We start from the raw sequence: 26,668 nt of genomic DNA on the forward strand, positions 1-26,668 counted from the left end.
AACAACATTCAAGTGTGATAACTTCATACGGGCAAGTCTTCTCTCCCTCCTGGTACTACTGCCACAGACCTAAGATCCTCCCTCTGTTTGTACTGCCTGCCATTTGCAAGGCTTCGTGAGATATGACTAATGGAGTGTTGTGCTTAAAGGATTGCTGTGTCGTGGTGTGTGTGTGTGTGTGTGTGTGTGTATTGTGACAGAGTGTTCCCAGGGATGCCCTAAATTAATTACCTGGGATTGAGCAGTTACTTTGTCCTTTCCTGGGGGAACCCCACACACATACACATACACTCAACAGATGTACGGGAAGATAAAGTGATGTTTCTTGAACTGGCTGCATATCCAGGTCAAGGCTGAAGAAAACAACATTCCTTTTTTTCTCCTCTCCTCACACCCTTTTGTGTTTTTTTTTATTATATCAAATGTCAGAATCAATCTACTTTGATAGTAACCTGTGTGCAACATAACACTTGAGAGGGTATAAGGGAAGGTGATTTTTCTTCTCACTTCCTCCTTTTTAGAGGAGAGAGAGTGGATATGACTGGGTAATTCTAAAATGATTAAATCATGAGGTGATGTACAACAAAGTATTCACAAACATCTCGCTATGCAGCAACCAGCATCCTTGAAAGTATATACAACTTTTACGATTTTGTTAAAAGCAAGGGATTAAAAACGCTATAAACACCTGAGATTATTTGAGCGGGTTTAAGGCAAGCAGAACCTCATTTAACTAACTCTGTTGGCTGGGAGTCTGGGCCGGGATAAAGCAGCATACCTTTGGCATTAAAAGTCTTCCCTCTCCATCCTACAGATGGCAGAGAGGCAGAGAGGTTGATGGGTTGGAGCTTCAAAGAAAACCCTCAACCTCCCTAAAAAAAATTTAAAAAAAATGTAAAAGATGAAAAAATCCCTGTGAGCACTGGAGCGTTTATCTGTGTGGGTATATATCCACAACTAGTTGGCAATGAAGCCTGCTACGGTGTCACATCGTACTGTGGCTTTTAATAGGAACACGGCTTAAGAGGCCCTTACATCTTTCGTCTCACTTGAAGTTGTCACTCAGTAATCCCTCGGCAAATTGTAATGCTGCTGGATTAGCAGCGCCAACCCCAGATTTCCAAATTATCATCAGAAAAACTGCTCTGAATGATGTTGCTAATAGGAACTAAAGTATGCAGCCGGGAAAAAGGGGAAGTCATGTTTTCTCCTCTCTCCCTTCAACCACTTTTCATTTCATCTTGTTGGTTTTTTACTTTTGTAACAGGCAGATTAGTGTGTCATGCCAGTAGTTCATGTCCGTCCACTAGTGTTGAAGCCTTGAAAAAAAACTTCCAGAATTCTATACAACAACATCATTGGAGGATTTAGTAATAGGGGCCACTCTCAGTCCATCTGTGGCGGAGCACATGACTAATCCCTTGAATGAGACTGTACATTAAAAACACCCTCCCTCTGATGGCACATGTCAACAGCAACAACAGTGGGATGAGAAGAGAGGAGAGGAGAGGGACTGAGCCTAGCTTTGGATGCTCTCCATTATATCTTCCCCTCTCCCCTCCTCTCTTTTCCAGAGTGGAGAAAGGCCCAGGCCCACTCCCTCTGGGCTTATCCCCGGGAGGCATCTAAATCAAAGCAAGGCCCAACCCAGCCTGGCCCTGGCCTCATACTGTTGTTCATTCTGATCATCAGGCTACACTGAAAAAAATAAAAGGTTCTTAAATGGTTCTTCCTCAGCTCTTAAGGTTCCGTGGATAACTCTTGCCTGGTAAAGAACCATTGAGTTAAGTGTGGGCTTCTTGACGTGGCATCTACAGTTAATCAGAATTTTAAAAGTTTCTTGAAATGTATGGAAGCCTGCAGATGTGTCCCTTTCATGGCACACAGCAAATTCGCCAGTGATAACTAGTGTTGTTTTTTCAATGTAACATTTCTAGTGTTGTTTCAATAGCTAAATTAACACTCAGTGGTGTAAAATAACCCCAGTGTTGGTGTTAATAACCAGCGTTTAACCAAAATCATGCCCGTCATTATCATTTTTCGATATCTATATTTTTGCATGTACATTGATTGATTAATTAATCTTATGCTGATCAAATATGAATAATATACACTGCTCAAAAAAATAAAGGGAACACTTAAACAACACAATGTAACTCCAAGTCAATCACACTTCTGTGAAATCAAACTGTCCACTTAGGAAGCAACACTGATTGACAATAAATGTCACATGCTGTTGTGCAAATGGAATAGACAACAGGTGGAAATTATAGGCAATTAGCAAGACACCCCCAATAAAGGAGTGGTTCTGCAGGTGGGAAACACAGACCACTTCTCAGTTTCTATGCTTCCTGGCTGATGTTTTGGTCACTTTTGAATGCTGGCGGTGCTTTCACTCTAGTGGTAGCATGAGACGGAGTCTACAACCCACACAAGTGGCTCAGGTAGTGCAGCTCATCCAGGATGGCACATCAATGCGAGCTGTGGCAAGAAGGTTTGCTGTGTCTGTCAGCGTAGTGTCCAGAGCATGGAGGCGCTACCAGGAGACAGGCCAGTACATCAGGAGACGTGGAGGAGGCCGTAGGAGGGCAACAACCCAGCAGCAGGACCACTACCTCCGCCTTTGCGCAAAGAGGAGCCGGAGGAGCACTGCCAGAGCCCTGCAAAATGACCTCCAGCAGGCCACAAATGTGCATGTGTCTGCTCAAACGGTCAGAAACAGACTCCATGAGGGTGGTATGAGGGCCCGACGTCCACAGGTGGGGGTTGTTCTTACAGCCCAACACCATGCAGGTTGTTTGGCATTTGCCAGAGAACACCAAGATTGGCAAATTCGCCACTGGCGCCCTGTGCTCTTCACAGATGAAAGCAGGTTCACACTGAGCACGTGACTGACGTGACAGAGTCTGGAGACGCCGTGGAGAATGTTCTGCTGCCTGTAACATCCTACAGCATGACCGGTTTGGCGGTGGGTCAGTCATGGTGTGGGGTGGCATTTCTTTGGGGGGCCGCACAGCCCTCCATGTGCTCGCCAGAGGTAGCCTGACTGCCATTAGGTACCGAGATGAGATCCTCAGACCCCTTGTGAGACCATATGCTGGTGCGGTTGGCCCTGGGTTCCTCCTAATGCAAGACAATGCTAGACCTCATGTGGCTGGAGTGTGTCAGCAGTTCCTGCAAGAGGAAGGCATTGATGCTATGGACTGGCCCGCCCGTTCCCCAGACCTGAATCCAATTGAGCACATCTGGGACATCATGTCTCGCTCCATCCACCAACGCCACGTTGCACCACAGACTGTCCAGGAGTTGGCGGATGCTTTAGTCCAGGTCTGGGAGGAGATCCCTCAGGAGACCATTCGCCACCTCATCAGGAGCATGCCCAGGCGTTGTAGGGAGGTCATACAGGCACGTGGAGGCCACACACACTACTGAGCCTCATTTTGACTTGTTTTAAGGACATTACATCAAAGTTGGATCAGCCTGTAGTGTGGTTTTCCACTTTAATTTTGAGTGTGACTCCAAATCCAGACCTCCATGGGTTGATAAATTGGATTTCCATTGATTATTTTTGTGTGATTTTGTTGGCAGCACATTCAACTATGTAAAGAAAAAAGTATTTAATAAGATTATTTCTTTCATTCAGATCTAGGATGTGTTGTTTAAGTGTTCCCTTTATTTTTTTGAGCAGTATACATTTTTGTCAACTATTCCAATCTGTTACTTGGATTTATTGCACACGCTACTGAAATGGTTGTTCCAGTTAAGATGTTGAAGGTAGTCTCATATCTTAGTCTTCTAAAACCTAGCAGTCATTTTTGATGCAGGCTGCAAGAGAATAAAATTCAAAATCTTGGACATCTCCACTCTTGCTGGATTCCAAAAAAATTACACATCACTTTGCAAGCCAGCATAATATGACTTGCAGGCCTGATGCGCCCTGTAAAATATGCTTTTCAGGACACTTTATTAGTGTAAAACAAGGCCCTTAAAAGAAGACCTTATGAAATGTGTATTTTATTATCTTAATTTATTTAACTTCAATAACACCATATTCACTTATGATATATCTTGGTGACAGCCACAGGTATACAAATCAATGAATATAAGAGTCATATCTTTGTCCCTAGCAAACATAGTCATGGATGGTACTGGTGACAAAAAAAAATAACTCCAAAGGCACCTTGGGAAATATGCAAATAAGGCTTAAAACCCTACAGCAGGGCTAATTAGCTCCGGTCCTGGAAGGCCAAAACATTTCAGTTGGTTCATTTTTGTATGGTTCTTGAAAGAACCATCCCATGTATGGTTCTTCAGAGACCCTTAAATGGTTTGCCTATAGCATCGCTCTTAAGAACCTTATTTGGTTCCAACTTTCACCTTTATTTTTACGATTGTACACAGACTTTCACTTAAAAAATTACATGAATATATCTCTATTGGTTCTTTTTATTTTCGCATGCAAACACACACATACGCACGCAAGCATGCACACACGCGCACACACACTGAAACACAGAAAAGAGAACCTGTAGTTTTTTGTGTCATTGCTTCTCTTCACTACATCAATTAATTTCAGCAGTAACCTTAGAAACAACAATGCACTTGTTTTTTTTTTTGTGCTTTTCTGGGGACCCAAATATATGATGATGATGGATGATAAGCTATTTGTGGATAGATTGTTTTTCTGCCACAAAGGATGATGTGCCTGTTTGTACCGTGTGTTTTTTGCTTGCTGAATGGCCACGTGCGCACCAAAGAGGAGATCAGTGTTAAAAGAGAGAGACAACATGTTTTGTCCGACATGGCCGTTCCACTTTCTGTAGTCTGGCAGCAGTAGACATATAGGTCCTGGTCCAAAGTTGTGCACTAAGTAGGGAATAGGGTGCTATTTGGGAAGTAGACGTAGCCAGGGGACAGGGGAGGAGGGAGGATAGTAGACTCCATGTGCCCTCACAACACTATTAGGCCGCTGCCTGCCACTAGGACTATGATTTATGATGCTTTCAAAACCAAAACGTTTTTTGTTGTTGTACTTTACCAAGGTTCACTGTGTTGTTGTAAAGTGAAAACCTCTATCTCCCACTCTAATATGATGCTCTCACAGATCTAAAATAAACCCTCTACCTGTGAAGTCCACCTTTGTCTCAATGTATACTGTGTGGGAGTATTATTGATACAATGATTACATGATGCTGTAACAAACTTGCATAAACCACAAACTTGTCAGAAATAAAAAATTGGGGAACTTGGTCAGTGCAAAAAAAGTGTATTGAAAATAAAAACATAAAGCTAACAAGGCTATATACAGGGGGTACCAGTACCGAGTCAATGTGCGGGGGTACAGGTTAGTTAAGCTAATTGGTAAAGTGACTATGCATATATAGAAATACAGCGAGTAGCAGCAGGGTAAAAACAAAGGAGGGGGCGGTCAATGTAAATAGTCGGGGTGGCCATTTGATTAGTTGTTCAGCATTCTTATGGCTTGGGTGTAGAAGCTGTTAAGGAGCATTTTATGTCTGTCACGTCCTGACCAGTTTAAGGGGTTATTTGTTATTGTAGTTTGGTCAGGACGTGGCAGGGGTGTGTTTGTTTTGTGTTGTCGGGGTTTTTGGGTAGTGTTCTATGTTTTGTATTTCTATGTTCTATTTTCTATTTTTTCTATTTCTATGTCTAGTTTATTGTTTTGACCTTCAATTGGAGGCAGCTGTTCCTCGTTGCCTCTAATTGAAGGTCCTATTTAGTAGGGGTGTTTTTCTATGGGTTTTGGGGGTAGTTGTTCCTTGTTTAGCTGTGTGCCTGACAGGACTGTTTTTGTCGTTCTTGTGTTTTGTTTTGTTTCGTTTCGTTTCTTCAATAAAAGACAAAATGAGCATACACATTCCCGCTGCATTTTGGTCCAATCCTTACGACGGCCATGACAATGTCCTAGACTTGGTGCTCCAATACCGCTTGCCGTGTGGTAGCAGAGAGAACAGTCTATAACTTGGGTGACTGGAGTCTTTGACACTTTTTTGGGCCTTCCTCTGACACCGCCTACTATATAGGTCCTGGATGTCAGGAAGCTTGGCCCCAGTGATGTACTGGGCCATACACAATACGCTCTGTAATGACTGAAATTACTGAAATGTAACAAAACCACTTGACATAGAAACACAAATGTTTTTATATTTGTTTTTAAATAATGATGATTAATTATGAAATTATGAATAATATTATTAACATTCCACCCATGGGGCTACAAGGTAATTTGACTGCAGGAAAGGGCTCTTGTGTAACTCATTCTTAGCTCCAATAAATAACTACTTTTCGACATTCACTGAAACCAGATATAGGCATAATTCACAATTTCGTTGTGACAGAAAAAGCATAAACTTGGGCACAATTAATGCAGAAAATGCACCATTACGACAGCGAGAAGATTTATACCACAGAGTTTTCCCACCAGCCAGATGCAAAACATTTGCTGTTTTATTTCCCCAGAGAATGCACAGAGCAACAGTGTATCTGATATTCTCTAAAATGACTATGAAATCCCAGATATGGCTCTTTTTGGTGCCTGACTCCTTTGTGTTTTCTCACAATGTTGTTCCATTGATCTTTGTGGTGTTATGATGTATTTCAGGTTAACTTATAGATTTTAGTTTTGTTTCTGGATCATTCCACTGTGTGTGTGTGTGTGTGGGGGGGGGTGAAAGAGAGAAAATGAGTGCTAAACATTCACAAAATAAATGCTGAGGCTATCCAAGCCCATTCAGTTGCAATGATTTGGTCAAGGGCCGCAGTCAGTCATTCAGTCATCACTGGCTGATCTTTTGATAGGACATGATGCCAAATGTATAAATCCTTCTCGCTCAGTGAATGGGGAAGCGCTAGGCAAGGGGTTTGATGCTTGGTTGGGAGGATAGCTCCAAAGTGGATGATTGGAGGAGTTCTAGAAATTGAACTCATGCAACTAACAGCAGCCATAACGACATTAACCCTTGGGATGGAACAACTCTAATAGGCCTACTGTTTGTGATGTTGTATATAGTACTCCCTACAGTTTAGTAAATAAAAAACAAACTAAATGTTTTATTGTATTTTGCACACAGTAGATTTTTAAAATTGAACATGTCAAGTGTTTTCATTTTTCTATATTATCCACACTTTAAGGTTTACATTCTGAATCCTTAAAAAAAAGGCATACAAACAGTATCCTACCATATTCTTACAGGCTATTAATTGGCATATATGTCAATATATTTGGGCATTTCTTTAGGCCTATAGCCTATTATTTGCAACCACAAAGGTGCTAGTCGTCTTCCTTTCATGCTGCGGTTTTCAAATTGCGCTGGGAATAATATATACATTTCTCCATCACTCCGTTGAACTAGCCTACATCCCTAGTCCTTTCAAACCTGCTTCCTCAGCGCGTCAATCTGTTCATTATTTTCTGTCGGCCGATTTCTCCCTGCCCTGCATCGGGGACTTGAGAATGGCAGCCAATCGGAGGCCCAGTCCCTTTTATTTCAGCTACGGACATCCACACAGAGAAGTGATGCTGCCTGCGCGAAACAGTGAAGCACAGTTGAGGAACAGCCTTGAAGCGCTTTTGGAACTGCTGCAGTGAACGAACGGATACTCTTCGCCCTCATCTCAGCACCATTCGCCACTTCGCTATCGTAGGATAACAGAATAAGAACTTCCGTGGAAGGTGAGTGAAGCGATCAAATCAACTTTTTTTTTATATACAATGCTATCTCGCTTTGTGATTTCTGGCAGAATGAAAGGTGTTCCCGATAAAGAAGGCTTTGGTTTGAAAACTGCCGAGTCGAGTGTCCATTAAGACCTAGAGGTTATTGGTGTATTTATTGAACGTTTCGCATGAATTGATTTCCAGGTGCGGTTGTATGTTCAATACTTCCGACTACAGACCTATAGCTTAGGTGATTCATAAATAAGGGTTAGTATAGGCGACTTAACTTTAGCCTGCCATACATCACTGGAAGTTGCTTGAAATATTACTCGATGTGCAATGCATTAGACATCACTGACCACTATTGTCCTCTGCGTCAACTTTTGGGTTTCATTTATTATAGACCACAATTTTGGATAATATTCTGTCTCAGCTACAACGTGGGATACATTTGTGTTTATTAATTTGACTGCGTCAGATCAGATGTAGAGTACAGTAACACTGTGATGGCACCACAAGTCAACACATCATGTGGAGTGATAAACGTATGACAATGTAATTGTTTACATTTTCTTTTGTATGTATTATTCGTTGTTTATTGGTGCTATATGAAATGTTCGCTTTCTTTATACTTTCCCACTGGTTAGGCTACGGATATCGATGCAGGTAAAGGCTACTGTAGAATAGGTTACATGCGCTGATGAAAATATGAAATTCTCTGTCTGTACAGTTGTACTTTGAGTGACGCGTGTGTAGCATAGCGTACGTGCCAGGTCACGATTATAAACTCCTGGAGTTGCCTGAAGTTTTCAAAGTAGCCTATGTCTCCTCAAGCGAGCCCTCATTCATAATATATTCATTATATGTGTGGCTTTTAGAGTATTACTTTTGAAAAGGTAAATTCGGGTATAGGCTATGCTATTGAATTCCTTAACATTTTCGCATTCACACTTTAATTGCTTGCATGATTTTGATTGAGCAGCATTCTTTAGGTTAGTTACAGCATTCTTTAGGTTGGTTGCTTTCCTCCTGGGTTTGTTTTGGTGCCACATTGGCCTATATCACAAACTTTGCTCGATAGCCTATGCCTTTGCTAATGCAGCATATACATATCTTCCATGTTAGAAAATAGAAAATAGATCAGGTCTAAGGAGCATCAGGTGAGTGCTACTGGTCGCAGATTCTGGGAATCTGTCTATTCCTCTATCCCCCCCCCCCCCCCAAAAAAAAAAAAACGTATTATAAAAATACATCTTGGCTACTGTACCTTCCTCTAGCCTCCAGATTGCTTCATGTTGGGTATATTGCTCTAGCTCCCTAAGGCCTGCAGCGATATGCCTGGAGGAGGCCAAGAAGTTCTTAGGGGGAGTTGACTAACTACCAGGGGAATATGCTGCAAGAATATCACTCTACAAATTATCAACAGAGACTTGTGCAATAAGCAGATCATGCACTAAATTATAATGGAGGCTTTGGAAATAAACAACATTTTACATTGACACTTGCAAGGAGTTGGGTAATAGGCCTGATGCTGATATGTTTTTCATAATTCACCCATCTGCATTTTAAAATTACTTATCACCTTTTTGTTTGCGTAATCCAGATGACAGCAATTTGCTAGAGTAAAATAACTTACTAGTGTGGCGAGACAGGCTTTTGCAACAGAACAGGTTGTATAGCTGAGTTTTTACATACATTCTGGTTTGAAGTTGTAAGATGAGAGAGTAGCATAGGATCTGTGTCTGATCAAAGACATATGGAGAACACGGCAGGTACTGAATATTTAACGCTTCTACAAATAGGTTTTCCTTGGTGTGCGTGTGTGTCCGTGTCTGGTGTGTGTGTGTGTGTGTGTGTGTGTGTTTGTTTGGGTGGGTGGGGGTAGCTTATAAAGATGTACAGGTAATGGAATAGACAAATTGAAACCATTAACCTCAAGGGTTTTAAATAAATACATTGGATCACAGAGACAGACACACATTCAATATTTTATCAATTAATCCCCCCCCCCCAAAAAAAAATATCTAATGAGGTGAAGCTGATGTCTGTCTTATCAATCGGCTCGTCTTCTCTCTGTCTCTCGTCGTCTCTCTCTCTGGTCTCTTGAGTGTTAGGGTGATGATGATGACATCACAGGATGTTGGTAAACCCGATGGCTGGGCTGTCTGTGATGACCAATGACCCACTGCTGATTACATTATCTCCGCTCCAGATGGACAGCGTCATTTTGATGTGTCCTGCTCCAGAATAATAATATTGAACCTTTCAAGTGCTCAGTCCTTCAAGCAGCAGCATCTGGACCTAATGAAATCACATCCCCATGCCCACTGACTGTCTCAACCACCGCACTATCCCTATGGGAATCTCCTCACAGCACAGAGACACACAAAACGAATCTCATATTCTTCCTGTGTGTGTGTGTGTGTGTGTGTGTGTGTGTGTGTGTGAGCGCAAGGGTGTGTGGGGCTCCTTGATTGTTTCTCTGCATTAGTCAAGGTCCATATATGTTGTGATTATCTCTGGTTGTATTGAAAGAAAAGGTGTAGAGATTGAAAATTGTTATTTAGAACATTCCTGGGATTATTAACTAAAATGGAGTATGGTCTCACTAGAGTGTTAGAAGAATGGCCTTTAGTCTTTTGCCCACATGAAAAACATGCCCCCTTGTGGACAGAAGAGACATGGAAACTAGGTGGTTATGACTGCTGTCGTCACCAAAGCAAAGTATTTTGACGTGTATTTGAGAACAATGACAACCTGGTAACTCTGTGCTAATGGTGTATCTTCATTCAGAAAGCTATGGTCAGAATGTTATTCTGCTTGTGTTCAGTTACAAAACAATCAAGACATAGTGCTGACGTCCCATACATTTTAGACGTCTGTTTTTGGTGATTCCCAGTGTTTGTGGAGGACAGTGTTCTTTACCCAAGGAAGGTCAGTAACTCTGGTTCCACGTCTCATTTACCGTAATTACAGGAGATGGAGAGGTAAAGATGGGTACAGGTAAAGCCACAGAAAGGCAATTTTTCTGACAAGGGTTTTTAGGAAATTAGCCAAAAGAATAGCATTAATGGAATCTACAGACGGCAACACACTCCATGAGGAAAAGGGCAAAAAACTCCATTATCTCTGATGCCTGTTGTTATGGCACACGTCGCCATTTGCATTTGCTTTGGAGGTTCTGTTGTTGCCATAGTAGAATCTGTTCAAATCTGTAAAAAAAAAAAAAGGGCAGTTTTCTGTGTGAGATTAAGTACACTGTGAGAGTAGATCAACGACACCGGACTTCTCAGTTGTTAATTGGTAATTGTCTCTATTGTGTGTACAAAAGAAAAGCAACCAGATAGAAATAGACTGTACATGTCTATTGTACTGTTCGTGAAAAATGCAATAAATGTACGGTTGTTTCATAGCTGTTGTGTATGGTGGCCATGAACATGTACTAACCAAGGTAATGAAACAATAATGAATGGTGATGTATGTTTAACATTCAATCTGAATATCCTAATTATGCCCCCCCCCCCCACACACACACACACATCAAGACAATAGACAGGATATTATGGGTAATATAAATGCTCTACAAGTTTTTCTATTGCATTTGAAGAACAACAATAACACATAGAAACAACTTGGAACTGTAATGTATTGTAACTGGAAATCATATTGGTACTTACATAAATGTACAGTGAGAGTGGAAATTCATGCTTTCATGCTGAGATTAAAGTTGTTCTTCGAATTTTGACTGCTTTTGTTCTGAGAACATTTCCTTTCTCTTGAGTGTTCTGAAATGAATATGCAGTGTTCTTAACTGGTCACCCTGGTGCTTGCTCCTAATGAAAGGGAGGATATTTTGTTGAAAGGGTAACTTTACACTACAGTGTGTAAAAGGCATCTATCGTGGTTCCTGGAAGTGCTGAAGTGTTGAGCTAAGGATGAGGAGACTTGGCTGCATCTCAAATGGCACCCTATTCCCTGTATAGTGGACTACTTTGGTCCCTGGTCAAAGGTAGTATACTGCATAGGGAATTTGATGCCCTTTGAGTCAAACTGTAACTCTAATGTTGTACAGTAGCTGTCTGACGTGAGTATGGTGACAGCTAGGTAGTAAAGAAGAAACAGTACAGGCTCAGCCATTAGACAGGCATGGCGTACAAAGGCAGTCGATATTAAATCAGTAGATTCATGTCTCTGGGTTGGGAGATTCTGTAATTGCTGCCAATGCAATCTGCCAACATGTTTCCCCCTTCCTCTCCATGTGAATCCGCTGCCTGGCTTCACCAATTACCGAGAAGCTGAAGGACAGCTAGCTTCAGAGCTTTAGGACTGACTCAGTAACAGCGGGGATCCTATGGGTCCCAATGTCACCCACTCTATTTAGTGCACTACTTTTGACCATGGTATATAGGGCTCTGTTCAAAAGAGTGCACTATTTAAGGAATGGGGTGACATTTGGGATGGAGCCTCTCTCTGATCCTCTGTCTGAGGAAGTAAGGGCTAATGGCAATTTAAGGGAACTGCCTTACCATCAACTCCTGCAAGAGTTGGAGAGTTTAGCAGACATATTTGCATAACTGACACCACCACCCACTCCCTCGCAGTGAATGCATAGGCTCACTGAAATGCACACACACGTCACGGATACGGACACACAGGCAGGTACACACTAGGGTAGGGCAATATTATGATAGAATTATCTATCGACAATGATTGACAGCCTATTTGAACTTGACTGGCTCTGCGCAGAAAATATAATTCTCTCTCAGGCTTCGATAGGCTATGAAAATTACTATATTAAGAGAGGACAATGAGGCAAATAAAGCAATCATTATCCAGTTCTGAAGATGCTTTGCTTCTATCCAGCCAATGATTTATAACTCACTATGGCAAGACAGGCCGTTCCTCATCAGTTGACTGTCACTTTGCTCCATCATCTGGGCGCCAAACAGACATAGACTGACACACACAAACCTGATGAAACTCCACCAGAAAGGAATATTATAAAATATTTGCCTGCACTTAGCCTCTGTCCAAGGTTTCAACAACATTATCTTTCATAATGATTCATCGTGTTCTAGCATGCGATTTTGCGCTATTTTTAACCAACCAATTTGGTTGGTCAATAGCAGGCGATACTATCATATATCACAACGTTTTGTGAGTATATAATCACGATAGGACAAAGGTTGACACCGCCCTAGTACACACACACACACACACCGTACCCCTCTGAAACACAGACACACCAGAGATCGCACGAAGCAAAAAGGTATAAGGTTCTCAACACGCTTCTCAGCACAATTTAACAAGATATATTAGTCACCCAGGAGGCAGCAGAGAGCCAGCCGGCCATAGTGCTCAGCAGACTGGGCTCTGACTGGGCACTGACTAGGGGAGAGAGAGAGTGATTTACCACAAAGCCCTGTATACCATGGCTCCATTTCAGAGTCTGGGAAGTGATATGATTGAGGCATGGCCATGAAAGCCCACAAATACAATAGCTAGCTATCTCTTTCTCTTTTTACTTGAGGAAAAAGGCTTGGAAAGAATAGGAATTGGGGTAAGAGGGATTTACGATGGCTAAAACCATACTCTGTTGGATTCAGTTACTATACAGCTTACAATGCAGGTTTTAGCTAAAGGAGTGTTTTTGGACTTTTGTATATGATGTGTGTGTTCTCTCAGTAGTATGATCTGTATGTCTTAGCTGCGCTGTGAGCTATAAGGTGTGGAGTGATAGATGAAGAGTGTGAGTGAACAGCAGGACACACACACACATACACACACAGCACGGTTTCCTTTAGGAAAATGTGGAGCCGGACATTTGACCGGCAGCATTTTCATTGAACAGACATTAGAGTAATGTCCTGGACCCATATGCATTGGGTGCGTAACCTGATTAGGGTGTCCACCCACGGTGCTCAGAATGACAGAGATCACATTTAGATTATGGTTATTCATCTTAACAGAACATGCAACTCGAGGAAACAACGTGTACTCCTTACCGAATTCCGATTCGTACTGAAGATGTTAGAGTAACTGTCACATTTACTTTTCCTCAGCTAGCAAGACGAGTAATGAACAGCAAAATCACTAGTCTATGTCAATCTAATATCCCCCATAGTAGAAAAGTTTGTCTATTCCATTGGTCAGTTTGTTGTTCTGTGCGAGAAAGAAATAGCCTATGCCAAACTGTCTGGAACAGTTCTGGGACGATATATCCCAAATTCATACAAGCAGTAGTCCTAGGCTACATAAAAGAAAACGACTTTAAAAAGCAATGAGGATGATGCAACAGATCAGTACATTTAGATTAAAATGTTGCTAAACTATTATTTCTACACATTATAAGGGCAGCAATGTGGACAAGGCAATAGGCTACGCGTGAATGTTCGTTCCATAATGTAATTAGCGGGAACACACAGTTATCAAAAGAAATTTAGAAAGAGGGGAGATATAAAGATGCAAAAATTAGCATGGGTTGCTAATATGACTAGGGTTGTGCCTTTCACTAATGGAAAACCAATAGAACATGAAAGAAATAGGCTACTGGTTTCAATGGCATATGGAAGTCTATTAAATAACGGCCTCAATGTTTCTATGGTCGGATTTTACTTTGAAGCAAGGTAAGACATGTCTCATAATATGAAGTAAAACGTTCAGGCTTCAAACAATTAAGTATATGTTTTGAAAATGCATACTGCCTCCAGCTCATTCAAAGTGATGTGTGACTCGCTGAAGCCTGCCTACCATTGCCTATCTGCACTTGAATGGCGTATGGGAAGCGCTCTTCAATTACAGTACTAGCTGAGAAATAAAAATAGTAGTCATTTTTAATTATGGCCATCAAAACTGTTTTTAACAAGCAATCGCATTTAGAATTGTTACGCAATGATTGGGCTTATAAAAACATGTTTCACTCTAGCAGCAACTAATGAGCTGTTTGAGAAGCAGTAGCAGCAGCTTTCATGCTGTCTGACAGATTTTCCACTCATAGGCTCTGTATCGGTATGCTGTGCGTGTGTAACAAACATAACGACTAACGAAAATACACACCCGGCAATTGAATCCACTAAATTATGCAAATTAACCTATAGACCGATAAGCATGTCAAATATATTTCCATCGACTGGTATTTCCATCAACGAATAGACTAAAAGGCATTATTTTGCAATGGGATTTTTTGTCTTCTCCTGGACAATTGGCCGGCACCAGTTTTTATTTATTTGCTTTTCATTTTTTTATCGGCCAAAAGCCATCTATTACCGGCCAACGGAAACCCTGACACACACACATCATAACACAGATTCAGCAGCAGCTTCACTCTGTCTGGATTCCTGACAGTGAACAGCCCAGACGCATAATTCCACTGCTATGTACAGGCTGCATCCCAAATGGAACCCTGTTCCATATATAGTTCACTTCTTTTGACCAGACCAGAGCCCATAGGAATAGGGTGCCATTTGGGACAAAGCCACGGACTGCAGTAAGTGGACTGAGGACGTTAAAGAGTGTCTGGAGGGAAGAACAGAACAGAACATGACAGTCAGTTAATAAGTGTTGAGAAGAAGACCAAGTGGAGGCCAGTCCACAGACAACTATGTCTGTCTGACTCAACATACTGTACTGTACAGGAGGTTCTGACTGGTGTTAGAGAAAAGGAAGGGATCCTATTGACTATTGGATAAGAAGGGGGCAAAAAGAAGAGATCACAGTTCCAAGCAGAAGACAAGGAGTATTAGTGGTTAGTTGTGATACATAGAAGAAGAATGGGTGACTGTGTGTGTGTGTGTGTGTGTGTGTGTGTGACTGGCTAGAGCAGGTACTGTGGGAAAGGAGAGGGGGATCTAGCTGAATAGGGTGATAATGACGCATGCTTACTCCTGCAGGGCCTGCCATGGTTCTGTCAGCACAACAGATAACTGTCAACTCCAGGGAACACTACTGTGATTCTCTAACACCAAGGAAGGTGCGTGTGTGTGTGTGATAGATTGTTGATTGTCTGTCAGTGTGCGTGCGTGCGTGTGTGTGTGTGTGTGTGTGTGTGCCTGCGAATGTGATGTGTGTACGTAGCAACACCTGAGGATCTGTCTTTTTCAGCCAACTATGTCTTGTGTTTGAGGGGTGCAAAATCCACATCTTGCTGAATTGTTTGCTTTCATTTTCCTCCTGTGACTCTTTCATCCAATTGCTTGTGCCTGTCATTTTTTCCCGTTAATGTAATGACCACGGAAATGTTTGTAATGACCTGTCAAATACAGCCCGGTAATGGCTGAAATGGGCTCAATGGAATGCATTGTCTTTCCGTTGCATCTATAAGAAAGCTAAAGCATCGTAGGGGATTTAGCACATTGTCTCGACACTTTTACATGAGAAGAAAGATAACTTTATTTTGATGGGTGTCCCTTTTTTTGTGGAATTGAAAGAACTAATACTTTAATACAGTTGAAATATTTACAAATTAGATGCACTGAAATGAAATCAACTTCCGAAAATGAACACTCAGATTATAGTGATATTACAGTACATCTGATCTCGCAAACAATGTAAAGTATGTATAGATAGGTGTAATCTAGAGGCAACCATTTACATTTTTAAGCCAAAGGTATCTTGTTGTTGTCACACTTGTTAAATTATGCAACAGAATGTGACAACAACAGTAATTAATGAGGCAGTCTAGACAGTGCAGGTGAGTGCAGCTAGATTAAGACAGAGCACATTGTTGGTGGTTGCAGCCCTGAATTAATACCTGAATTCCCACCAAAATCCCTGAACACCGGTCATTATTTGTCCGTGCCAGTAAAATGTTTATGTGCAATAATGCAGTCAATATCTGATGGATTAATGGAGTATCTTCATCCATTGTCCAACTGTTGCATTTATTAGAATTGTGTGTATCTATGTCTTTATGTGTATATACTGTGTGTTGGCAGCAGAGGGGGAGGGATGTTATTTCGACACCCTAACAGTCTTCAGAAGTAATGATGCAGGTTATTGCATATGACTTGTAACACCTCGGCCCAGTGGGCGTTCACAGTGGGACAGGCTGTCCTTGTACGTTAGCCTTTAGGGGATGTGCTTCTGTCCTGCTGCCTGCCATAACCCAGAGCAAAGCGGTGTGTGTGTGTGTGTGTGTGTGTGTGTGTGTGTGTGTGTGTGTGTGTGTGTGTGTGTGTGTGTGTGTGTGTGTGTGTGTGTGTGTGTGTGTGTGTGTGTGTGTGTGTGAGAGAGATAGCTAATTCAAACAGACCTAGACCTCTCGACCTGCAGTTGATGGCTTCCCTGCCTGTTGTGACACTGATATCTGGATGCCATATCACATTTTGCATGGTATTTTTCTTTCCCCATTGTCCTCTCATGCTATACATTAGACTGAGGAAGAAAAGCATCAACTTGTTCACAAGAGGCTTTCATAGGCTTCAGCAACAGTAGGTCTTCAGAGTGTCTCTTAAACTCACTTGTTCTTATTATTCTCCAATGTCTGAACGCATTCATGATCTCAGCTACTGTTAGTACAAATACTATGAATTATCTGAACATCCACAAACCAGGTGGACCTTGGTCTCTTTTTCATTTCAGAACAGCTTGGTGTTTAATCAATTTCAAGTGTTTCTACAACTGTTAAGATAATGAATGAACGTCATAATGTGGACACTAATAAAAGGGTTTGTGAAAAAGAGAGACTATTTAAACTCTAGGCCTATATCTAATCCCAGATGTGGCATACTGGAACCATACAAGCTTGTTGGAATGGTACAATACAAGCTGTCTAGAGAGTGACAGTCACAAAATGACCATGGACTAATAACTATGCAACAATACCACAGTGTATAGGCCTATCGGGGGGCCAGGGGCTGGAGTCCCTTCAGTACATTAGGTGGAACATGTCCTCAGTCCCTTTGTGAAAAGGTCACCCTTTGAGACCCAAAACAGCTGAACATGGCACCGTGACACACTTAACTGACAGGCGGATTTGTATGGGCTGCAAAGGCCTCCAATTACTTTCTGACACCACTGTCCATCAAAGAGGAAGAGACCTAGGACCTGACAGGGAGGGAGGGAGGTGTGTGAGTGTGTGTGTCATATTGCCGAAGACACACACCACAGCCAAAAAGTCCACCAACCCCTATCATGGTGGAGGAGCTGCAGGGTACTCCTCGTTAATTGAGTTTGATCTAATGAAGGCAATGCGAAATGAGGGTTATTGTTAGCCCTGAGGACAATACCAAAGTTGAATTTGATGTAAGATGCTCGGGGAATTTCTTTGAAATTGAAAAATTGCATTAAACATTCCATTTATATTAATTATATTGTGCTTGTTATTATTAGCTGTGGTGTGCTACTCTTAGTAGCTGTAGAAAGAGCAGCAGCATAAGGTCCAAAATTCCCTATCCGCTCATAGGTTCAGTACACATTACTGCATTCTGTATCAGAGAGTTCAAAGACGCCATGTCCAAGCTCTACGAACGCGGCCTCTGACCCTCCCTCTGCTACACTGCCCTGCTGAGAATCACACACAACAAAGATGTGGTGAGGCTGCACTCTGCCCTTATGTAAATAAGGTATCTGTTTCTATTTGTAATACATTTGCAAACATTTTTAAAAACCTGTTTTCACTTTGTCATTTATGGGGTATTTAATCAATTTTAGAATAAGGCTGTAACGGAGCAAAATGTGGAAAAAGTCAGGGAGTCTGAATTCCTTCTGAATGCACTTTGCAAGTAGCCATTGCAAGCTAGCTATTTAATACTGGCTATCAGTTTTTTTGTCTTTAGCTGTAAACATTCTAGTTATGCGTTGTGACAATGTCAAGCACTGAGTCAAAATCATTCCCATATTAAGTACCTTCTATTTTGGATAATCCACATCAAGGATAAAGTTTGTTTGTTTTTGTTTTCCCCCTGTATTGGCCTGACAGACGATGTGCTTGCAGCCTATTTTTACGTCCAATCACTGTACCCATATGGCTAGTAAAACCCGTTCATTTTGCGTTGTGATAATGCCATTTAGACTTCAGAAAATAGCGGGTCATATTCAACAATATTACCATTTATTTTGGATAGTCAACATTTAGGGGAAATTGTTTTCATCCTGCATATGTTCTTGACTGAGATCGCTAAATCTACAACTAATGTCACATTAGGGTGGTACATGCTATCTTGTTTAGTAACCCGAACCAAATTAAGGCTGTTGGCAACGCAGCTATGTTTTTCATACAGTAGTGATCCAGTGTTGCTTTTCCTCTGTAACGTTAGTAACTTTAAATGTTTTCCTTTGTGAGACATGTTATTCGGTTATATGCTGTAAGACCCCCTAATGTATATGGTATATGCCATTTAATTTCTGATGAAAGGTAGCTCTACCTTTCTCTGTTATTTATTTTTATGTTGGTATATTGGGCATTTACTATCGTATTGTCACGCCCTGGCCATAGAGAGGTTTTTGTTCTCTATTTTGGTTAGGCCAGGGTGTGACTAGGGTGGGCATTCTATGTCCTTTTTTCTATGTTTTTGTATTTCTTTGTTTTGGCCTGGTATGGCTCTCAATCAGGGACAGCTGTACATCGTTGTCGCTGATTGGGAGCCATACTTAGGCAGCCTGTTTTCCTTTGGGGTCTTGTGGGTAGTTGTTTTCTGTCTTGTGTGTTCACCCGGCAGAACTGTTTCCTTTCGTTTTCTTGTTTTATTTAAAGTGTCATTAAAGTTAATATGAGCACTTACCTCGCTGCATCTTGGTCCCCTCTGTCAGACGATCGTTACACATATAGGCATTTGACGGTAAGCGTGGTGGTGAACCACAATCTGGCCTGACAAGAGACGTTAATATGGCAAATCTCCTTTAAGCCCAGGAAGCAGCTATTCAACTTGCCATACACCAACTTTTCAAGCTTTATAATGTTAAAATATGTTCTTTACTCACCAAATATGGCTTTTTGATTAGCAACTATTGTCACTTACTGTAGTTATATACACTGCTCAAAAAAATAAAGGGAAAACTTAAACAATACAATGTAACTCCAAGTCAATCACACTTCTGTGAAATCAAACTGTCCACTTCGGAAGCGACACTGATTGACAATACATTTCACATGCTGTTGTACAAATGGAATAGACAACAGGTGGAAATTATAGGCAATTAGCAAGACACCCCCAATAAAGGAGTGGTTCTGCAGGTGGGGACCACAGACCACTTCTTAGTTCCTATGCTTCCTGGCTGATGTTTTGGTCACTTTTGAATGCTGGCGGTGCTTTCACTCTAGTGGTAGCATGAGATGGAGTCTACAACCCACACAAGTGGCTCAGGTAGTGCAGCTCATCCAGGATGGCACATCAATGCGAGCTGTGGCAAGAAGGTTTGCTGTGTCTGTCAGCGTAGTGTCCAGAGCATGGAGGCGCTACCAGGAGACAGGCCAGTACATCAGGAGACGTGGAGGAGGCCGTAGGAGGGCAACAACCCAGCAGCAGGACCGCTACCTCCGCCTTTGTGCAAGGAGGAGTAGGAGAAGCACTGCCAGAGCCCTGCAAAATGACCTCCAGCAGGCCACAAATGTGCATGTGTCTGCTCAAACGGTCAGAAACAGACTCCATGAGGGTGGTATGAGGACCCGACGTCCACAGGTGGGGGTTGTGCTTACAGCCCAACACCGTGCAGGACGTTTGGCATTTGCCAGAGAACACCAAGATTGGCAAATTCGCCACTGGCGCCCTGTGCTCTTCACAGATGAAAGAAGGTTCACACTGAGCATGTGACAGACGTGACAGAGTCTGGAGACGCCGTGGAGAACGTTCTGCTGCCTGCAACATCCTCCAGCATGACCGGTTTGGCGGTGGGTCAGTCATGGTGTGGGGTGGCATTTCTTTGGGGGGCCGCACAGCCCTCCATGTGCTCGCCAGAGGTAGCCTGACTGCCATTAGGTACCGAGATGAGATCCTCAGACCACTTGTGAGACCATATGCTGGTGCGGTTGGCCCTGGGTTCCTCCTAATGGAAGACAATGCTAGACCTCATGTGGCTGGAGTGTGTCAGCAGTTCCTGCAAGAGGAAGGCATTGATGCTATGGACTGGCTCGCCCGTTCCCCAGACCTGAATCCAATTGAGCACATCTGGGACGTCATGTCACGCTCCATCCACCAACGCCACGTTGCACCACAGACTGACCAGGAGTTGGCGGATGCTTTAGTCCAGGTCTGGGAGGAGATCCCTCAGGAGACCATCCGCCACCTCATCAGGAGCATGCCCAGGCGTTGTAGGGAGGTCATACAGGCACGTGGAGGCCGCACACACTACTGAGCCTCATTTTGACTTGTTTTAAGGACATTACATCGAAGTTGGATCTGCCTGTAGTGTGGTTTTCCACTTTAATTTTGAGTGTGACTCCAAATCCAGACCTCCATGGGTTGATAAATTGGATTTCCATTGATTCTTTTTGTGTGATTTTGTTGTCAGCACATTCAACTATGTAAAGAAAAAAGTATTTAATAAGATTATTTCTTTCATTCAGATCTAGGATGTGTTGTTTAAGAGTTCCCTTTATTTTTTTGAGCAGTATATTTTATTCCTCATCTGTCTACACACAATACCCAATACTGACAAAGCAAAAACTGTTTTTTTGTATTTTTGCAAATGTATTCAAAATAAAAAACTGTTCAAACCAAGATTGAACTCTTTGTTCTGAATGCCAAGTGTCACGTCTGGAGGAAACCTGGCACCACCCCTATGGTGACTTATGGTGGTGGCAGCATCATGCTGTGGGTATTATTTACCAGCGGCAGAAATTGGGAGACTAGTCAGGATCGAGGCAAAGATGAACGGAGCAAAGCACAGAGAGATCCTTGATGAAACCTGGACTTTAACCCGATAGAACATCTCTGGAGAGACCAGAAAATAGCTGTGCAGCGACCGTCCCCATCCAACCTGACAGAGCTTGAGAGGATCTGCAGAGAAGAATAGGGGGAACTCCCCAAATACTGGTGTGCCAAGCTTGTAGCGTTATACCCAAGAAGACTCAAGACTATAATCGCTGCCAAAGGTGCTTCAACAAAGTACTGAGTAAAGGGTAGAGGTCGACCGATTAATCGGAATGGCCGATTAATCGGAATGGCCGATTTCAAGTTTTCATAACAATCGGTAATCGGTATTTTTGGCCACCGATTTGCCTATTTGTTTTAGTTTTATTTTTGTATTTTTTCACCTTTATTTAACTAGGCAAGTCAGATTAACCTCTATGGGCTAGGTGGGACGCTAGCGTGCCACCCGTGGTGCACTCCATCAACAGCAGGTGCATTTCAAGAGCGGCAAATTTGAATCCAAATAAATGTCAAAATTCAAATTTTTCAAAAATACAACTATTTTACACCCTTTGAAAGATAAACATCTCCTTAATCTAACCACGTTTTACGATTTCAAAAAGGTTTTACGGCGAAAGCATAAATTTAGAGTATGTTAGGACAGTACATTTACAAGAGTTGTGTGTAATGTTTTGTCAATTCAAAGACAGGGTCACCAAAACCATAAAACCAGCTAAAATGATGCACTAACCTTTTACAATCTCCATCAGATGACACTCCTAGGACATTATGTTAGACAATGCATGCATTTTTAGTTCTATCAAGTTCATATTTATATCCAAAAACAGCGTTTTACTATGGCATTGATGTTGAGGAAATCGTTTCCCTCCAATAACCGGCAGTCAAGTCAGCACCACTAATTAAATAATTAAAATTAGAAAACATTGGTAAAATATTATATTGTCATTTAAAGAATTATAGATTTACATCTCTTGAACGCAATCAACTTGCCAGATTAAAAAAGAACCTTACTGGGAAATCACACTTTGCAATAATCTGAGCACTGCGCCCAGAAAAATACGCGTTGCGATACAGACTAGACGTCATGTTGGGGAGATCTAAAATCTAAAATACTATGTAAATAATCCATTACCTTTGATTCTCTTCATCAGATGTCACTTCCAGGTATCACAGGTCCATAACGAATGTAGTTTTGTTCAAAAAAGCTCATCAATTATGTCCAAAAATCTCCGTCTTGTTAGCACATGATCTAAGCCAGCCGGACTTCTCGTCATGAACGAGGGGAAAAAATATATTTACGTTCGTTCAAACATGTCAAACGTTGTATAGCATAAATCATTAGGGCCTTTTTTAACCAGAACATGAATAATATTCAAGGTGGACGAATGCATACTCTTTTATAACGTATTGGAACGAGGGTACCCAACATGAACTCGCGCGCCAGGTGTCTAATGGGCCATCATCGTTCCATGGCTCTTGTTCGGTCAGATCTCCCTCCAGAAGACTCAAAACACTTTGTAAAGGCTGGTGACATCTAGTGGAAGCAATAGGAAGTGCCAAAATATTCCTCAGCCCCTGTGTTTTTCAATGGGATAGGTTTAAAGGTAATACAACACATCAGGTATCCACTTCCTGTCAGAAAATGTCTCAGGGTTTTGCCTGCCAAATGAGTTCTGTTATACTCACAGACACCATTCAAACAGTTTTAGAAAATTTAGGGTGTTTTCTATCCATATGTAATAAGTATATGCATATTCTAGTTACTGGGTAGGAGTGGTAACCAGATTAAATCGGGTATGTTTTTTTATCCAGCCGTGTCAATACTGCCCCCTAGCCCTAACAGGTTAAGAACACATTCTTATTTTCAATAACGGCCTAGGAACGGGGGTTAACTGCCTTGTTCAGGGGGGATTCGGGGATTCGTTTTTGCAACCTTCTGGTTACTACTCCAACGCTCTAACCACCTGCCTTACATTGCACTCCACGAGGATCCTGCATGGCAGGCTGACTACCTGTTACGCGAGGGCAGCAAGAAGCCAAGGTAAGTTGCTACCTAGCATTAATGTGTTTGAGCCAATCAGTTGTGTTGTGATAAGGTAGCGGGGGTATGCAGAAGATAGCCCTATTTGGTAAAAGACCAAGTCCATATTATGGCAAGAACAGCTCAAATAAGAAAAGAGAAACGACAGTCCATCATTACTTTCAGACATGAAGGTCAGTCAATCTAGAACATTTCAAGAACTTTGAAAGTTTCTTAAAGTGCATTTGCAAAAACCATCAAGCGCTATGATGAAACTGGCTGAGGACCGCCACAGGAAAGGAATACCCAGAGTTACCTCTGCTGCAGAGGATAAGTTCAATAGAGTTACCAGCACCTAAGATTGCAGCCCAAATTAATGCTTCACAGAGTTTAAGTAACAGACACATCTCAACATCAACTGTTCAGAGGAGACTGCATGAATCAGGCCTTCATGGTTGAATTGCTGCAGAGAAACCACTACTTACGGACACCAATAAGAAGAAGAGACTTGCTTGGGCCAAGAAACATGAGCAATGGGCATTAGACCGGTGGAAATCTGTCCTTTGGTCTGATTAATCCAAATTTGAGATTTTTGGTTCCAACCGTCGTATCTTTGTGAGACGCTGAGTAGGTGAACGGATGATCTCTGCATGTGTGGTTCCCACCGTGAAACATGGAGGAGGAGGTGTAATGGTGTGGGGGTGCTTTGCTGGTGACACTCTTGATATTTAGAATTCAAGGCACATTGAACCTGCATAGCTACCACAGCATTCTGTAGCGATACACCATCCCATCTGTTTTGCGCTTAGTGGGACTATCATTTGTTTTCCAACAGAACAATGACCCAACACACCACCAGGCAGTGTAAGGGCTATTTGACCAAGAAGGACAGTGATGGACTGCTGCATCAGATGACCTGGCCTCCATAATCACCTGACCTCAACCCAATTGAGATGGTTTGGGATGAGTTGGACCGCAGAGTGAAGGAAAAGCAGTCAACAAGTGCTCAGCATATCTGGGAACTCTTTCAAGATTGTTGGAAAGCATTCCAGGTGAAGCTGGTTGTTAGAATGCTAAGAATGTGCAAAGCTGTAATCAAGGCAAAGGGCTGCTACTTTGAAGAATTTTAAATGTAAAATATATTTTGATATATTTTTGGTAACTACATGATTCCATACGTGTTAATTCACAGTTTATGTATTCACTGTTATTCTACATTGTATAAAATAGTAATAAACAAAACCCTTTAATGAGTTGTGTCCAAACTAATGACTGGGACTGTGTGTGTGTGTGTGTGTGTGTGTGTGTGTGTGTGTGTGTGTGTGTGTGTGTGTGTGTGTGTGTGTAGCCAAACACTCAGTTTTTCACAATTCCTGACATTTAATCAGAGTAAAAATTCCCTTTCTTAGATCAGTTAGGATCACCACTTTATTTTAAGAATGTATAATGTCAGAATAATAGTAGAGAGAATGATTTATTTAAGCTTTTATTTCTTTCATCACATTCCCAGTGGGTCAGAAGTTTACATACACTGAATTAGTATTTGGTAGCATTGCCTTTAAATTGTTTAACTTGGGTCAAACGTTTCAGGTAGCCTTCCACAAGCTTCCCACAATAAGTTGGATAAATTTTGGCCCATTCCTCCTGACAAAGCTGGTGTAAAAGTATATAAATACTTTTGTACCTGTTTCCTCCAGCAACTTCACAAGGTCCTTTGCTGTTGTTCTGGGATTGATTTGCACTTTTCGCACCAAAGTACGTTCATCTCTAGGAGACAGAACGCGTCTCCTTCCTGAGCGGTATGATGGCTGCATGGTCCCATGGTGTATGTACTTGCGTATTAATGTTTGTATAGATGAACGTGGTACCTTCAGGCGTTTGGAAATTGCTCCCAAGGATGAACCAGACTTGTGGAGGTCTACAATTTCTTTTCCTGAGGTCTTGGCTGATTTCTTTTGACTTTCCCATGATGTCAAGCATAGAGGCACTGAGTTTGAAGGTAGGCCTTGAAATACATCCACAGGTACACCTCCAATTGACTCAAATTATGTCAATTAGCCTATCAGAAGCTTCTAACGCCATGACATAATTTTCTGGAATTTTCCAAGCTGTTTAAAAGCACGGTCAACTTAGTGTATGTAAACTTCTGACCCACTGTGATGCAGTGAATTATGAGTGAAATAATCTGTCTGTAAACAATTGTTGGAAAAATTACTTGTGTCATGCACAAAGTAGATGTCCTAACAGACTTGCCAAAACTATAGTTGGTTAATAAGAAATTTGTGTGGTTGAAAAACGAGTTTTAATGACTCCAAAGTATGTGTATGTAAACTTCCGACTTCAACTGTACATACAACTGTACATACATACATACACACATACACACATACATACACTCCGGACTCCGCCATTGCTCATCTTAATATTCATCCTTAATTCCATTCTTTTACTTTTAGATTTGTGTGTATTGTTAGATATTACTGCAGTGTTGGAGCTTGGAACATGAGCATTTCACCACACCCACAATCTGCTAAATATGTGTATGCGACCAATAACATTTAATTTGATCTGTTTATTGTATTTTGATGTTTATTGTTGTGCTATACAGGGCTCATTTGGAAAAGAGACCTTGGTTTCAGCATTGACTCCCAGTCAAAATAAAGGTTACTTTGAAAAATACTGAATATAGTGTACTAGTAGTGTACTATATAGGGAATAGGGTGCCATTTGGGACACTTAAAAGCAGTGGTAATTGATAACTGTAGAGGCATCAGAAGAACCATAGGCTCATTGTAAGTAGCCAATGGTGTCATTGAATTATGTCTGTTTCCCAAATGACTCCCTCATCCCTACATAGTCCAAATCCAAAATGAAATCTAGAATCGGCTTCCTATTTCGCAACAAAGCATCCTTCACTCATGCTGCCGAACATACCCTCGTAATACTGACCATCCTACTGATCCTCGACTTCGGCGATGTCATCTATAAAATAGCCTCCAACACTCTACTCAACAAATTGGATGCAGTTTATCACAGTGCCACCCGTTTTGTCACCAAAGCCCCATATATCACCCACCACTGTGACCTGTATGCTCTCGTTGGCTGGCCATCGCTTCATACTCGTCGCCAAGCCCACTGGCTCCAGGCCATCTACAAGTCTCTGCT

The 26,668-nt window shown here is 41.8% G+C and overlaps 1 protein-coding gene across 1 annotated transcript in view; it reads left to right on the forward strand.

Moving 5' to 3' along the window:
* Positions 1-7,496: 7,496 nt before the first annotated feature.
* Positions 7,497-26,668, forward strand: part of LOC106578592 (cadherin-6) — an 81,920-nt gene continuing 62,748 nt past the window's right edge. Inside the window, exon 1 of the mRNA XM_014157587.2 lies at positions 7,497-7,693. The gene's annotated coding sequence lies outside the window, so the exon portion shown is untranslated. The remainder of the gene's footprint in view (positions 7,694-26,668) is intronic.

This window comes from Salmo salar, chromosome ssa19 (assembly GCF_905237065.1).
Source record: "Salmo salar chromosome ssa19, Ssal_v3.1, whole genome shotgun sequence".
Classification (NCBI taxonomy): domain Eukaryota; kingdom Metazoa; phylum Chordata; class Actinopteri; order Salmoniformes; family Salmonidae; genus Salmo; species Salmo salar.